Source organism: Triticum aestivum, chromosome 2D (assembly GCF_018294505.1).
Source record: "Triticum aestivum cultivar Chinese Spring chromosome 2D, IWGSC CS RefSeq v2.1, whole genome shotgun sequence".
NCBI lineage: Eukaryota > Viridiplantae > Streptophyta > Magnoliopsida > Poales > Poaceae > Triticum > Triticum aestivum.
Window position 1 is genome coordinate 237,559,516 of NC_057799.1, and position 17,014 is coordinate 237,576,529.

Consider the following 17,014-nt stretch of genomic DNA (forward strand, 5'->3'; position numbering starts at 1 on the left):
CCCGGACCGACCTTACACGTACGCTTACGTGAGACAGGTTCCACCGACTGACATGCACTAGTTGCATAAGGTGGCTAGCGGGTGTCTGTCTCTCCCACTTTAGTCGGAACGGATTCGATGAAAAGGGTCCTTATGAAGGGTAAATAGAAATTGGCATATCACGTTGTGGTTTTACGTAGGTAAGAAACGTTCTTGCTAGAAACCTATACAAGCCACGTAAAAACTTGCAACAACAATTAGAGGACGTCTAACTTGTTTTTGCAGCATGTGCTATGTGATGTGATATGGCCAGAAGATGTGATGAATGATATATGTGATGTATGAGATTGATCATATTCTTGTAATAGGAATCACGACTTGCATGTCGATGAGTATGACAACCGGCAGGAGCCATAGGAGTTGTCTTTATTTTTTGTATGACCTGCGTGTCATTGAATAACGCCATGTAAATTACTTTACTTTATTGCTAAGCGCGTTAGCCATAGAAGTAGAAGTAATCGTTGGCGTGACAACTTCATGAAGACACAATGATGGAGATCATGATGATGGAGATCATGGTGTCATGCCGGTGACAAAGATGATCATGGTGCCCCGAAGATGGAGATCAAAGGAGCAAAATGATATTGGCCATATCATGTCACTATTTGATTGCATGTGATGTTTATCATGTTATGCATCTTATTTGCTTAGAACGACGGTAGTAAGTAAGATGATCCCTTATAAAATTTCAAGAGACGTGTTCCCCCTAACTGTGCACCGTTGCGAAGGTTCGTTGTTTCGAAGCACCACGTGATGATCGGGTGTGATAGATTCTAACGTTCGAATACAACGGGTGTTGACGAGCCTAGCATGTACAGACATGGCCTCGGAACACATGCGAAACACTTAGGTTGACTTGACGAGCCTAGCATGTACAGACATGGCCTCGGAACACAAGAGACCGAAAGGTCGAACATGAGTCGTATAGTAGATACGATCAACATGGAGATGTTCACCGATGATGACTAGTCCGTCTCACGTGATGATCGGACACGGCCTAGTTTGACTCGGATCATGTATCACTTAGATGACTAGAGGGATGTCTATCTGAGTGGGAGTTCAATAATCAGATGAACTTCATTATCATGAACATAGTCAAAAGGTCTTTGCAAATTATGTCATACGCTTTAGTTCTACTGTTTAAGATATGTTCCTAGAGAAAATTTAGTTGAAAGTTGGTAGTAGCAATTATGCGGACTGGGTCCGTAAACTGAGGATTGTCCTCATTGCTGCACAGAAGGCTTATGTCCTTAATGCACCGCTCGGTGTGCTGAACCTCAGCGTCGTCTGTAGATGTTGCGAAACATCTGACATACACGTTTTGATGACTACGTGATAGTTCAGTGAGTAATGCTAACGGTTTAGAATTGTGGCACCAAAGACGGTTTTTGAAACGTCGCAGAACATATGAGATGTTCCGAAGACTGAAATTGGGATTTCAGACTAGTGCCCACGTCAAGAGGTATGAGACCTCTGACAAGTTTCTTAAGCCTGCAAACTAAGGGAGAAAAGCTCAATCGTTGAGCATGTGCTCAGATTGTCTGAGTACTACAATCGCTTGAATCGAGTGGGAGTTAATCTCCCAGATGAGATAGTGATAGTTCTCCATAGTCACTGCCACCAAGCTAGTAGAGCTTCGTGATGAACTATAACATATCAGGGATAGTTATGATGATCCTTGAGCTATTCGCGATGTTTGACACCGCGAGAGTAGAAATCAAGAAGGAGCATCAATTGTTGATGGTTAGTAAAACCACTAGTTTAAGAAGGGCAAGGGCAAAAGGGATACTTCATGAAACAGCAAGTCGTTTGCTGCTCTAGTGAAGAATCCCAAGGTTGAACCCAAACCCGAGACTAAGTGCTTCTGTAATGAGAGGAACGGTCACTGAAGCAGTACTACCCTAGATACTTGGTAGATGAGAAGGCAGGCAAGGTCGACAGAAGTATATTGGATATACATTATATGAATGTGTACTTTACTAGTACTCCTAGCAGCACCAGGGTATTAGATACCGGTTCGTTTGCTAAGTGTTAGTAACTCGAAATAAAAGCTGCGGAATAAATGGAGACTAGCTAAAGGTGAGATGACGATGTGTGTTGGAAGTGTTTCCAAGGTTGATGTGATCAAGCATCGCATGCTCCCTCTACCATCGAGATTTGGTGTTTGCGTTGAGCATGATTGGATTATGTTTATCGCAATACGGTTATTCATTTAAGGAGAATAATGGTTACTCTGTTTATTTGAATAATACCTTCAATGGTCTTGCACCTAAAATGAATCTCGATCGTAGTGATACACATGTTCATGCCAAAAGTAATGATAGTACCACATACTTGTGGCACTGCCACTTGAGTCATATTGGTATAAAACGCATGAACAAGCTCCATGTAGATGGATCTTTGGACTCGCTCGTTTTTGAAAAGATTGAGACATGCGAACCATGTCTATTGGTATATATGCATGAAGAAACTCCATGCAGATGGATCGTTTGGACTCACTTGATTTTGAATCACTTGAGACATGCAAATCATACCACATGGGCAAGATGACTGAAAAGCCTCGTTTTCAGTAAGATGGAACAAGAGAGCAACTTGTTGGATGTAATACATTTTGATGTGTGCAGTCCAATGAGTGCTGAGGCATGCAGTGGATATCGTTAAGTTCTAACTTCACAGATGATTTGAGTAGATGCTGAGTGTATTTACTTGATGGAAACACAAGTCTGAATTATTGAAAGGTTCAAGTAATTTCAGAGTGAAGTTGAAGATCGTCGTGACAAGAGGATAAAATGTCTGTGATATGATCATAGAGATGAGTATCTGAGTTACGAGTTTGGCACACAATTAAGACATTGTGGAAAGTGTTTCACAATTAATACCGCCTGGAACACCATAGTGTGATGGTGTGTCCGAACATCATAACTGCACCCTATTGGATATGGTGCATAACATGATGTCTCTTATCGAATTACCACTATCATTTATGGGTTAGGCATTAGAGACAACCGCATTCACTTTAAATAGGGCACCACGCAATTCCGTTGAGACGACACCGTTGAACTATGGTTTAGAGAAACCTAAGTTGTCGTTTCTTAAAAGTTTGGGGCTGCGATGCTTATGTGAAAAAGTTTCAAGCTGATAAGCTCGAACCCAAAGCGGATAAATGCATCTTCATAGAAAACCCAAAACAGTTGGGTATACCTCCTATTTCAGATCTGGAAGCAAAAGTAATTGTTTCTAGAAATGAGTCCTTTCACGAGGAAAAGTTTCTCTCGAAAGAATTGAGTGGGAGGATGGTGGAGACTTGATAAAGTTATTGAACCGTCACTTCAACTAGTGTGTAGCAGGGCACAGGAAGTTGTTCCTGTGGCACCTACACCAATTGAAGTGGAAGCTTATGATGGTGATCATGAAACTTCGGATCAAGTCACTACCAAACCTCGTAGGACGACGAGGATGCGTAATACTTCAGAGTAGTACGTGATCCTGTCTTGGAAGTCATGTTGTTGGACAACGATGAACCTATGAGCTATGCAGAAGCGATGGTGGGCCCATATTCCGACAAATGGTTAGAAGCCATGAAATCCGAGATAAATGGAACTTTGAGAAGAAGACGGACGTGGACGGTAATGTTACCGTCTATGAAGCTCGACTTGTGGCAAAGAGTATTTCCACAAGTTCAAGGAGTTGACTACGATGAGATTTTCTCATCCGTAGCGATGCTTAAGTCCGTCGGAATCATGTTAGCATTAGCTGCATTTATGAAATCTGGCAGATGGATGTCAAAACAAGTTTCCTTACCAGTTTTCGTAAGGAAAGGTTGTATGTGATACAATCAGAAAGGTTTTGTCGATCCTAAGGATGCTAAAAGGTATGCTAGCTCCAGCAATCCTTCCATGGACTAGAGCAAGCATCTCGAGGTCAGAATATACGCTTTGATGGAGTGATCAAAGTTTTTGGGTTTATACAGAGTTTGTTAGAAACTTGTATTTACAATAAAGTGAGTGGGAGCGCTACAACATTTCTGATAAGTATATGTGAATGACATATTGTTGATCCGAAATGATGTAAAATTTCTGGAAAGCATAAAGGGTTGTTTGAAAGGAGTTTTTCAAAGGAAGACCTGGATAAAAGCTACTTACATATTGGGCATCAAGATCTATAGAGATAGATCAAGACGCCCGATGATACTTTCAAAGAACGCACACCTTGACATGATTTTGAAAGAGTTCAAAATGGATCAGCAAAGAAGGAGTTCTTGGCTGTGTTACAAGGTGTGAGTATTGAGTAAGACTCAAGACCTGACCACAGCAGAAGAGAGAGAAAGGACGAAGGTCGTCCCCTATGCTTTAGACGTAGGCTCTACAGTATGCTATGCTGTGTACCGCACATGAAGTGTGCCTTGCCATGAGTTGGTCAAGGGGTACAATAGTGATCCGGGAATGGATCACATGACAGCGGTCGAACTTATCCTTAGTACCTAGTGGACTAAGGAATTTTCTCAATTATGGAGGTGAAAAGGAGTTCGTCGTAAAGGGTCACGTCGATGCGAACTTTGACACTAATCCGGATGACTCTGAGTAGTAAACCGGATTCGTATAGTAGAACAATTATTTGAAATGGCTCCAAATAGCGCGTGGTAGCATCCACAAGATGACATAGATATTCGTAAAGCACACACGGATCTGAAAGGTTCAGACCCGTTGACTAATAACCTTTCTCACAAGCATAACATGATCAAACCAGAACACATTGAGTGTTAATCACATAGTGATGTGAACTAGATTGTTGACTCTAGTAAACTCTTTAGATGTTGGTCACATGGTGATGTGACCAGTGAGTGTTAATCACATGGTGATGTGAACTAGATTATTGACTCTAGTGCAAGTGGGAGACTGTTGGAAATATGCCCTAGAGGCAATAATAAATTGGTTATTATTATATTTCCTTATTCATGATAATCGTTTATTATCCATGCTAGAATTGTATTGATAGGAAACTCAGATACATGTGTGGATACATAGACAACACCATGTCCCTAGTAAGCCTCTAGTTGACTAGCTCGTTGATCAATAGATGGTTACGGTTTCCTGACCATGGACATTGGATGTCGTTGATAACGGGATCACATCATTAGGAGAATGATGTGATGGACAAGACCCAATCCTAAGCCTAGCACAAGATCGTGTAGTTCGTTTGCTCAGAGCTTTTCTAATGTCAAGTATCATTTCCTTAGACCATGAGATTGTGCAACTCCCGGATACCGTAGGAATGCTTTGGGTGTGCCAAACGTCACAACGTAACTGGGTGGCTATAAAGGTGCACTACGGGTATCTCCGAAAGTGTCTGTTGGGTTGGCACGAATCGAGACTGGGATTTGTCACTCCGTGTAAACGGAGAGGTATCTCTGGGCCCACTCGGTAGGACATCATCATAATGTGCACAGTGTGACCAAGGAGTTGATCACGGGATGATGTGAGTTACGAAACGAGTAAAGAGACTTGCCGGTAACGAGATTGAACAACGTATAGGGATACCGACGATCGAATCTCGGGCAAGTAACATACCGATGGACAAAGGGAATTGCATACGGGATTGATTGAATCCCCGACATCGTGGTTCATCCGATGAGATCATCGTGGAACATGTGGGAGCCAACATGGGTATCCAGATCCCGCTGTTGGTTATTGACCGAAGAACGTCTCGGTCATGTCTGCATGGTTCCTGAACCCGTAGGGTCTACACGCTTAAGGTTCGATGACGCTAGGGTTATAGGGAAAGTATGTACGTGGTTACCGAATGTTGTTCGGAGTCCCGTATGAGATCCCGGACGTCACGAGGAGTTCCGGAATGGTCCGGAGGTAAAGATTTATATATGGGAAGTCCTGTTTTGGTCACCGGAAAAGTTTCGGGTGAAATCGGTAATGTACCGGGACCACCGGGAGGGTCCCGGGGGTCCACCAAGTGGGGCCACCAGCCCCAGAAGGCTGCGTGGGCCAAGTGTGGGAGGGGACCAGCCCCAGGTGGGCTGGTGCGCCCCCCCCACCAAGGCCCAAGGCGCATGGAAGAGTGGGAGGGGGCAAACCCTAGGTCCAGATGGGCCTTAGGGCCCATCTAGTGGGGCGCCCCCCTCTCCTCGCCTTGGCCGCCCCCCTTGATGGGATCTAGGGCTGGCCGCCTCCTCTTGGGGGTGGAAACCCTAAAGGGGGCGCAGCCCCCTCCCCCCCTATATATAGTTGAGGTTTGGGCTGCCCAAGACACACGAGAACGTCTCTCTTTCGGTGCAGCCCTACCCCTCTCCCTCCTCCTCCTCTCCCGCGGTGCTTGGCGAAGCCCTGCGGGATTGCCACGCTCCTCCACCACCACCACGCCGTCGTGCTGCTGCTGGATGGAGTCTTCCCCAACCTCTCCCTCTCTCCTTGCTGGATCAAGGCATGGGAGACGTCACCGGGCTGCACGTGTGTTGAACGCGGAGGCACCGTTCTTCGGTGCTTAGATCGGAATCAACCGCGATCTGAATCGCTACGAGTACGACTCCCTCATCCGCGTTCTTGCAACGCTTCCGCATCGCGATCTACAAGGGTATGTAGATGCACTCCCCTTCCCCTCGTTGCTAGATTACTCCATAGATTGATCTTGGTGATGCGTAGAAAATTTTGAATTTCTGCTACGTTCCCCAACACGCGTAGGTAGGCGTGGTGGGGCAGGACTGCCGGAGGTAGGAGGTGGGGGTCAGGAGGAGGGAGGTTAGTGTCGGAGGGAGGGATTGGGTCGTGCGGGGTGGGTGGGATGGGTGGGGTAGAAGTCAAGGGGGAAGAAGGTGCGTTGGGGTGGGTGTTGTTTTTTTAATCCTTCTCTGCAGTTTGGTTTCGGTCTACACATCAGTGCTAAAGTGTTAGCAGAATAATGCGGGGGTGTTATTAGATAAGGCCTTAAGGCGTGTTATTAGAATAGACCCACCCTATAAATATATAATACATATATATATATATATGTATAGTGGGGTAGTTTTGTTTTTTCACTCCATCAAAACAATCGTTTAAAATTGTGTATGTGCTAGGTCGCCATTTTTTTGACTTGTCGATTGTTTTTTGAGATGGCTACCCACTTATTCCAAGCGGTGGGCAGGGGTGGATTAACGAGCTTCTTGGCTCGTTAAGTTCGTGCTCGCTAAGCTCGTGCTCGTTAAGGCTCGGCTCGTTAAGCTCGGAAAGATTAACGAGCAAAAAAACCTGCTCGGCTCGGTTCGTTTGAAGCTCGTTAAGCCCGTGAGCGCTCGTTAACAATTTTGTCATGTAAGATGAAACGTGTGTTGTTACTAATGAACTTAGTGTGAAACTTGTTAGCTCATTCGTGAAGCTCGTTAAGAAACTGATGACACACTTTGTTCATTAAGAAGCGACCCACAAGCATAACAAGCCCAACTATCGAGGGCTCATTAAGCTCGCAAGCTACAAGATTTTTGTCCAGCCATAATGGTGTGCCAGGTCGCACTTTGTATCGTTCACGTCTGCTAATAGACCCTCCATTAAGTGAACAACCATTGGCTCATAAAATTTGCGAACAAGCCCATGACTCAAATTATCGGAAACATGGCCTGCACCAACATGCATTATAATTTATATTTTCTACGTGGGAGTATTGTTAATCCTCAAAACAAAATGTGACAATACTGTTTTTCTGGAGTACTACTATTGCCAGCTCCTCCTTTGTCATACAAACTCTATGACTAGCCGCTCTATTACATTGTTTCACGGACCTGCGGGACATCAAGCATCCGGGCCCGCGTGCCATCTACAAAATCACAGCGAAGTGCTATAGTCGAGACTCACCAGTCACCCCGGTGTGGACGTCACGACCCATCATTTAACAAAACCCACACCTTTACCAGCAGTGGTAAAGTGGCCTCGAAGTTGGACTGGACGAAGCAACCATCATTTCACTAGAATGCTCGTTGAAGCCCTATCTCCCCTATCTTGAAGAAAACCTCACTCCAGGCTACTCACTTCTTCCATTTTTCTTCTGTACCGACGAAGGAAAGGTGTGCAAATCAGTGATGCTACTCTATTTTCATTCCAAGAATCTCCTTTTTGCGAAGAACCGATCGATTATCACTGCCTATTCTTTCCCGTTTTCACTGCGATTGTGGTTTCCTTTTGATTGCTTTTTGTTTGTCAGTTTATCGATGGATCCTGGAGCACTAGGCAAAGAGTTGCCGGCGGACAACCCACTCGAGACAGAGATCTCCAGGAAGCGAGTACCGGCCAATGAGTCGGCGATGTTGGCAGGCCAACCCATGGAGACGAACAACTCCAGTAAACAAGCATTAGCCAAATAGTTGATGACGTTGGCGGACGAACTCTTGAACAAAGAAAGCTGGCAGAACAACTAGGGCCCCACCATGGCTGCTATCACACTCAATATGCGATCCTATCCAAGAGAAACTCGAAGGTACCACCAAGGATAGAGCCGAATATTGAAGACGCTTTGCAAGGTGGATGTCATTACATCGTACCATGACATAATAGTTGGGGATACATACAAAGGAATACAACTGCCACATGATTACATCAAACATCATACAGAAGAGCAACATCGGAGTATGGATGAAAACACAAAAGAAACTCAAACAACATCCACCCTGCTAGCCCAGGCTGCCGACCAGGAACCTATCCCCAGATCGATGAAGAAGAAGAAGAACTCCAAAACAAGTAAACATCATTCTCACGTCATGATCATCGCATTAAATATACATGCAACTATTGTGATAGTAATCAGTGAGCCATGAGGACACAGCAATCCCATTACCATGGGTATCAAGACTAGCAAAACTTAATGGGTATGGAAAGGATAAGTGGTGAGGTTGCAGCAAGCGACTAAGCATTGTATGGTGGCTAACTGACGAGTACAAGAGTAAGATGAGAAACTACGCAAACGGTCGCAAACTAGCAATGATCAATAAGTGATCCTGAACTACTTACGTTTAAGCATAACCCCACCATGTTCTCTTCCCAAACTTCGTTGAAAAGAGACGATCACGGTTATGCACGCGGTTGGTGTATTTTAATTCTGATCTGGTGTCAAGTTCTCTACAACCGGATATTAAAAATTCCCATCTACCACATAACCACGGGCACGGCTCTCGAAAGTTTAAACCCTGCAGGGGTGTCTAAACTTAGCCCGCAACAAGCTCTCACGATCAACAGAGGAAAATCCTCCTCCCGGAACAACCCGATCAAACTCAGAATCCCGGTCCACAAGACATTTCGACGATGGTAAAACAAGTCCAACAAGAACTCCTGGCGTGCCGACACCCTGATAGTAGCCGCGCGTATCTCGTCTCAGGCACGACCGGATGAACACTACGTACAGCAACCGAAAACCCCTGGTGAAGGGGTGGCACCGCAAGTGGCTCAGTTTTGGGACCAACACCATCAGCCTTGGCCCCCCTGTATTATGTGAAATTACTCCTCGGGTAGCGCTAACTCCCTATGCGTTAAATTTAATATCATGTTTGCATAATCAAGGAGCATAACACCAGTAAGACAGAAATTAGGGCGGCAAGAGTGGAACAAAACACCAGGCAAAAGGCCGAGCCTTCTACCCTTTACCAAGTATATAGATGCATTAATTAAATAAGAGATATTGTGATATCCCAAGATATCCATGTCCCAACATGGAACAACCTGCAATTGCACCTGCAACTAGCAAAGCTATAAGAGGGGCTGAGCAAAGCGGTAACATAGCTGAACAACGATTTGCTAGGATGGTCGAAAAGGTTAGAAGCTGTTTCATGGCATATTGGGAGGCTTGATAAACAAGTGGTAGGTAGCGCGACATAGCGATAGCATCGAGACAACTAGCAAAGCAAAGATAGTAGTGGTATCCAGGGTGATGGTCATCTTTCCTGAAGTCCCGCTAGGAAGAAGACTGACTCCATGAAAAAGACGAACGGGTGTAGACGAACCAAGCATAGTCGAACGGCATGGTTCCATGCCTGTTTCACTCACTACAATGCATTTCATGGCATGAGACAAAATCTAACAGTAATATGGCATGAAAATGCGCATGTTTACATACAAAGTTACCACATATCATATTTTCATAAATATCCACATAAATGACAAAACAACAATGTGATGTAAAATGACATGTGTGCAAACTTGCTCAAATGATTAAATGGATGCCACCAATGGATTTGTTGGATTTTTCTACCCCAGAACATATATAATATGTAGGGGTTACTGTAGAAAAATAATCACAAAAGCTCTAAGTTAAACCTACCTAATATGGGTATTGACAGAAATGGAAAACTGCCAGATCTGGAATGTCCATAACTGGGATTCCCAGAATGGAAAGTGAGAATCTTCCAAATTTGGAAATCGCTGGGAGTTTAGAATAAAAAATAGAGGGAAGGATGGGTTAGAGGATGACAGATGGGGGTCGGCTGTTAGTGACTCAAATCAACCAGGAAGGGGAGGTATTTTCCCTGGGCCTGAGGGCATTCGAACCCAAGACTTCCTGGATGGAGGCGCAGCGAAATGGCTAGTGCGCTAGCGGGATGACTATGGTTAAGATAGAGGTTTGGCTCTCCTTGAATTAGTCTCCAGGCGTGACTACTTCCAAAACCAACCCGACGACGACGCCGGCGAGCAGCACGGCGACCTCTGCCGCAGCAGAGTACCGGCGGGGGTCTGAAATATGATGTGGGGAGCGGCCGTAAGATGTGTGTGTGCAGGTGTTGACAGAACGGGACGTGCGCGTACATGTGTATGAGACGTTGTAGTACGAGAGGAATAGATCGAGGGATCACACAACCCATAGGGGTGCGTTGCTTCTCATTATATAGCATCGGTAAATACATATACAAGGTATGTATGATATATGGTAATTACAGTCGTATATGATCTGGAGTCTAACACCCTCCCTCAATCTTAACCGGTGTCTAGAAGGTTGAGATTGCGCCAACAGACTTCAAACAAAGAAAGTGGCAACGGCTTAGTTCGTCGTTAACTGAATTCTGAATAGAAAGATTAAGAAGAAGAAAAAGATTCAAAATAAAGACAGAAATACCCAATATCTCGCTAGAACAAGATATTGGGTATTTCTGTCTTTTCTTTCTTCAAAAATTCGGAACACGTCCGCAAGTTGATCTTTCGACGAGATAAACTTGATTTGTAGTAGATTTTGTGCAACTCGTTCCCTCACGAAATGGAAATCAACTTCGATATTCTTTGTCCTTGCATGGAAGACAAGGTTAGATGAAAGATATGTGGCTCCAATGTTATCACACCATAGAACTGGAGGTGTGTCTTGAGGAATACCCAACTCTCGCAGCAATGACTGTACCCAAATAAGTTCGGCAGTAGCATTAGATATAGCTTTGTACTCAGCTTCTGTACTACCTTTAGAAACAGTGGCTTGCTTGCGAGCATTCTAGGCGATCAAGTTTAAACCAAAGAACACAGCGTATCCCCCCGTAGATCGCCTATCATCTGGACTCCCCGCCCGGTCCGCATCAGAGAAGGCAAACAACACTCCAGAGGTAGTCGGCCTAAGATGCAAACCAAAGGAAGCGGTAAGACGAACATAACACAGAATGCGTTTGACTGCAGAGCAATGTGTGTCATGGGGCTCATGAAGATACTGATAGGCATGGTTAACTGCAATAGAAAGATCCTATCAAGTAATGGTAAGATACTGGAGTCCACCAACAATACTACGATACTCCGTAGCATCATCCGAAGAGAGAAGCACACCAATATCAGCAGAGAGCTTTTCAGTCGCAGCCAAGGGTGTGGTGACAAGTTGACACTTCAACATACCCGCACGCCGAAGGAGGTCCAAAGAATATTTCTTCTGAGGGAGAGAGAGAGACCAGAAGCAGTATGAGTCACTTCTAAACCCAGAAAATAGTGTAGAGGACCAAGATCCTTAACATCAAAATCATGTCGAAGACTTTGTATGAGCTTGTCGGTGGCAGCAGGTGAAGAACTAATGAGAATAATATCATCAACATAAACCAGAAGATACATCATGAGCTCAGGGCGCTGCAAAAGGAACAACGACGTGTATGTAGTAGAGGGAACAAAGCCATGTGACCGAAGGGCAGAACCAAGGCGAGCATGCCAAGCACGGGGGACCTGTTTGAGACCATAAATTGCTTTGATGAGCCGGCAAAGATGATGTGGACGATCTGGATCAACAAAACCAGGAGGTTGTCGCATATAAACCTCTTCCTCTAAGACACCATGAAGGAATGCATTCTGGACGTTCAACTGGCAAAGGAACTGAGGGGGTCCTGGATTAAGGAGTTCTCGGACGTCCGGCCTGTTGGACGTGGGCCGGACTGATGGGCTGTCAAGATACAAGACCGAAGACTCTCACCCGTGTCCGGATGGGACTCTCCTTGGCGTGGAAGGCAAGCTTGGCGTTCGTATATGAAGATTCCTTTCTCTGTAACCGACTTTGTACAACCCTAATCCCCTCCGGTCTCTATATAAACCGGAGGGTTTAGTCCATAGGGACAATCATAATCATATAGGCTAGACTCCTAGGGTTTTAGCCACTATGATCTCGTGGTAGATCAACTCTTGTAATACTCATATTCATCAAGATCAATCAAGCAGGAAGTAGGGTATTACCTCCATAGAGAGGGCCTGAACCTGGGTAAACATCGTGTCCCCTGTCTCCTGTTACCATCGACCTTATACGCACAGTTCGGGACACCCTACCCGAGATCCGCCGGTTTTGACACCGACATTGGTGCTTTCATTGAGAGTTCCGCTGCATCGTTGCCAAGAGGTTCGATGGCTCCATCAATCATCTACAACAATGCTGTCCTGGGGAGGTTTTCCTCCCCGGCCAGATCTTCGTGTTTGGCAGCTTCGCACTGTGGGCCAACTCACTTGGCCATCTCGAGCAGATCGACAGTTACGCCCCAGGTCACCAGATTAGTTTTGGAAACCTGGACTATGTCGCTGACGTTCGGGGAGACTTGATCTTCCAAGGATTCGCACCCCAACTTCCGCTCCGGCCTTAGATTCGGAGCGCATGGCCGGGTCTGAAGATGGGCTTCCTGAGCCCGCCGGACTGTCCACGGGCACTAAGCCCATTACGGGAGAGTCGGAGGAAGTAGTGTCGCTGGCAACCATCATGAAGCCGGACCCTTCTCCAGACACCGGCTCCGAACCCTCGGAGTCAGCACCGTGTGAGTTCGGCCGAGGAGTCTTCCTCCCGCCGTACTCCGCGAACTCTTCTCTCTGGAAAAACCACGCCTTTAAGCGAGGCTCTGGACTTAATGCGATCCCTTGTTATTACAGAAAAGCAACATCCGAACTATGCCCAGCCCGGACTAGGGGCTGAGAACAGGGAACTTCACGTCCCACCCACAACCCACTTTATAGCCACTGTCGAGGACTTAACCGACATGCTCGATTATGACTCCGAAGAGATCGACAGTATGGACGACGATGTCGGAGAAGAACAGGCCCAAAACCCGCCGTTTACCGGACGCTGGATGGCCACCTCTTCGTATGACGTGTACATGGTGGATACACCCAAATAAGCTAATGGCGATGACAAAGAAGACCCAGTCGAGGATAAACCTCCTGAGATATAGCTAAAGCACCGACGATAGTGGTGCCGCTCTAAGTCACGCCGTGGAAAAGACAGCAATATTGGCACAGGAGAAAATAATACCCTAGACGATGCCGAAGACAATGAAGACCCCGTTGAGCCAACCTCCAAACAGGACAAACGGGAAGACGGGCGAGTCAGCCCTGACGAACAGGCTGTAAACGAAGACTCGGAGGACAGTAATTATCTTCTGCTCTCTGAGGATGAGGTGAGCCTCGGCAACGAGGATTTCATCGTGCCTGAGGAACCTCTCGAGCAGGAGCGCTTTAAGCGCCGGGTAATAGCCACTACAAGGAGCCTGAAAAAGAAGCAGCAGCAGCTTCAAGCTGATCAAGATCTGCTCAACGATAGATGGACTAGTGTCCTGGCAGCCGAGGAATATGGCCTCGAGCGCCCAACCAAAAGTTACCCGAAGCGCAAACTGCTACCTCAGTTCGATGATCATCGCGCAATGCGGCTAACCGACCGCTACGTGGCCGGGAGAAAGCGGCAACTCAAGCCGAACACCAGCCCATACTACCTCACCATAAAGGCAGAGATAAAACAGCTCGGGGATATACATATGACCTGCGGCAGGACCTGGACAGTAGAGCAGGACAGACCAGATCGATCTACGGATCGCAGGGGCGTGCCCCTACACATGACGACAGCTACCTAGCCGGATGCGACAAGCATAATCATGCCTGGGCCGAAAACCGCAGACGGACTCCATCCGAGCTACGTCGCGACGTGGCCCGATATAGAGGCGCCGCACACCCCCTTTGCTTCACTGATGAGGTAATGGACCACGTATTCCCAGAAGGGTTTAAACCCATGAACATCGAATCATATGATGGGACAACAGACCCCGCGGTATGGATCAAAGATTTCCTTCTCCATATTCATATGGCCCGCAGTGATGATCTTCATGCCATCAAATACCTCCCACTAAAACTCAAGGGACCAGCTCGGCATTGGTTGAAGAGCCTGCCTGTAGCGATCCGACCTCAAACGGTCAAATCTCTGAGCATAAGTGTCATCCCTGGATCGGTAATGCTGACACACACAGTACTTGAAGGATTTATAACAGAGTAGCAATCACACACTTATTAGATCGATAGTCTCAAGAGAGAACTTAATACAATAAATATGGCTTAAGGCCATCTAATAAGATAACAGCGAAAGGCTTTGGAAGTTAAAGTGAGTCCATCAACTCCAACGACATAGCTGAGTGCACGACAACGACCTAGCGCACCTTACTCTTTGTCTGAAAAGTCTGCAACATGATATGTTGCAGCCGGAAATGGGTCAGCACATGGAATATGCCGACAATATAACACAGTAGAGAAATGAACAGGATATATGCTATCACTACATCCATATATGGCTGGTGGAGGCTCTATGGTTATAATTTTTTGCGAAAAGCCAATTTTTCCTTGCAACAAAGGAATATATTCTGTTTAAATATCATGGTAGTTGTTGGACATTGAGAACATTCCTCCAACTCAATCCCAATTAACCAGTATTAATAACCCAACAAATTAATTTAGAGTGATGAGATCAACATGATAATCCAAGAACCAGATAGTCAAGATGTCCATAACCGGGGACACGGCTAACCATGATTAGTTTGTACACTCTGCAGAGGTTTGCGCACTTTTCCCCACAAGACTCGATCTCCTCCGTTGGATTTCTCGCACTACATGGTGTTTGAGAAACGGATGACCGAGACACAGTCTTTTAGAAGCACTAGCTCTTTACTCTGGGTGGACAGTTACACCTACTTTCCCCTACATCTACTAGCCCACCACTGAAAGAGGTCATGCAACATACTCAACTATGCTAGAGCCCATAATAGCTTGTGGCTGCACACGGAAGTTTCTAGCATGAATAATCATATGACCCCTTTGAGCCTGGGTGGCGAACCATAGGATGATCACACGGGTACTCCGGGATATCCTAGGACAACACTGGATTCTCCAGGTGCCCGCAAACAATCCACCCAGATGTGTGTTGAAGTAGCCACCTTAAGTTAACCATTAATTAACAATCTCACAACTGTATGGATACACTCAAACCAAACGACGTCTACGAGCATAGCATGGTTATAAGCATAACGTAGAAGTAACTCCCAAGGGTTTGATAATAAAAGGGCAATAGGTTCTACCTCATCAACTACTTCCCAATACCCACAAGTTAATCACATCCTGATCATGTAATGTTTGAGGACTGTAACTAAGGCATAAAAAACTGGGTAACGAAGGGGTATGATCAATGTATACTTGCCTTGCTGACGATCTGCAAACCCTAGAGACTCGTAGTAGCATGCTTTGCACTCTGGGAATTCTATCACAAACAAACAATAGCATACAAAACCAATCAAGCATAGATGCAAGGGTAAAACTAAAATAAGAAGATCCAATCTGAAAATTCAACTAAAGAGATTCGATTTGCAAAAAGAATCGATCAAATCGGAGCTATGGAACTGGAACTACGGTCAAAAGAACTTCGAATTCAAATCTGCTTGAAACCAAATTTTAAATTGTCAAAATCATGTTCAAGTTGATTAACCAGAAAAGAGGGGTTCGAGACGAAGATTTTGGCGTTGGTTTCACTGGATTTGGACAAACGGTTAAAAAGCGAGGGTTTGAAGATCAGGGGCAACTCTGTGATAAAAATAATCGCGGATAGGTCCCTGGCCAAAAATAAACGGAAAAAGAAAAATCTATCGGACGAACGTCCGCTAACAGAGGCGAACGAACGAAAACGTTCGTTAAAACGAGCTAACGAACGAACGTTCGTGGAATAACTAAACCAAGAAAAACCGAACCGATCTAAAAAAACAAATCTAAGGTTCCTAAAAAAACGGGACGGACCGGAAAAACCGGAGGCGGCTGGCGGGTTCCGAACGGCGGCGGTGTCGCGAGTCCGCGGCGGCGAGGCGAGGCGGCGGGGCTCCGGCGCGGCTGCGGGATGGCGCGGGCGGCGGCGACGGCTTAGTGGCGGGGCTGAGGCGGCGAGGTGGGAGGCGGCGGGGTGGCGGGGTACTTATAGGAGGCCGGGGGGTCCGAGGCGGCTTGGGGGAGGGGGCAAGGCGGCGGGGCAAGGCGGAGTCCGGCTCGGAGACGAGTCCGGCGGCGGAGCGCTCCCGCACGGGGAAGGCGGCGGCGGCAGCTGGGCTTCGGCCCCCTCGGCTGGGCCATTGGCCCAGTCGGGCGCAACTTAAAAAAAACAATTCCACCAAAAAGAAAAAACCCTAAATAAATATAAAAAAATCTAAAAATGCCAAAAACAATTTCACCGTCTAAATTAAATATTTAGAACATAGTGAACATTTTCTTGGCCTAAAAAATGCAAT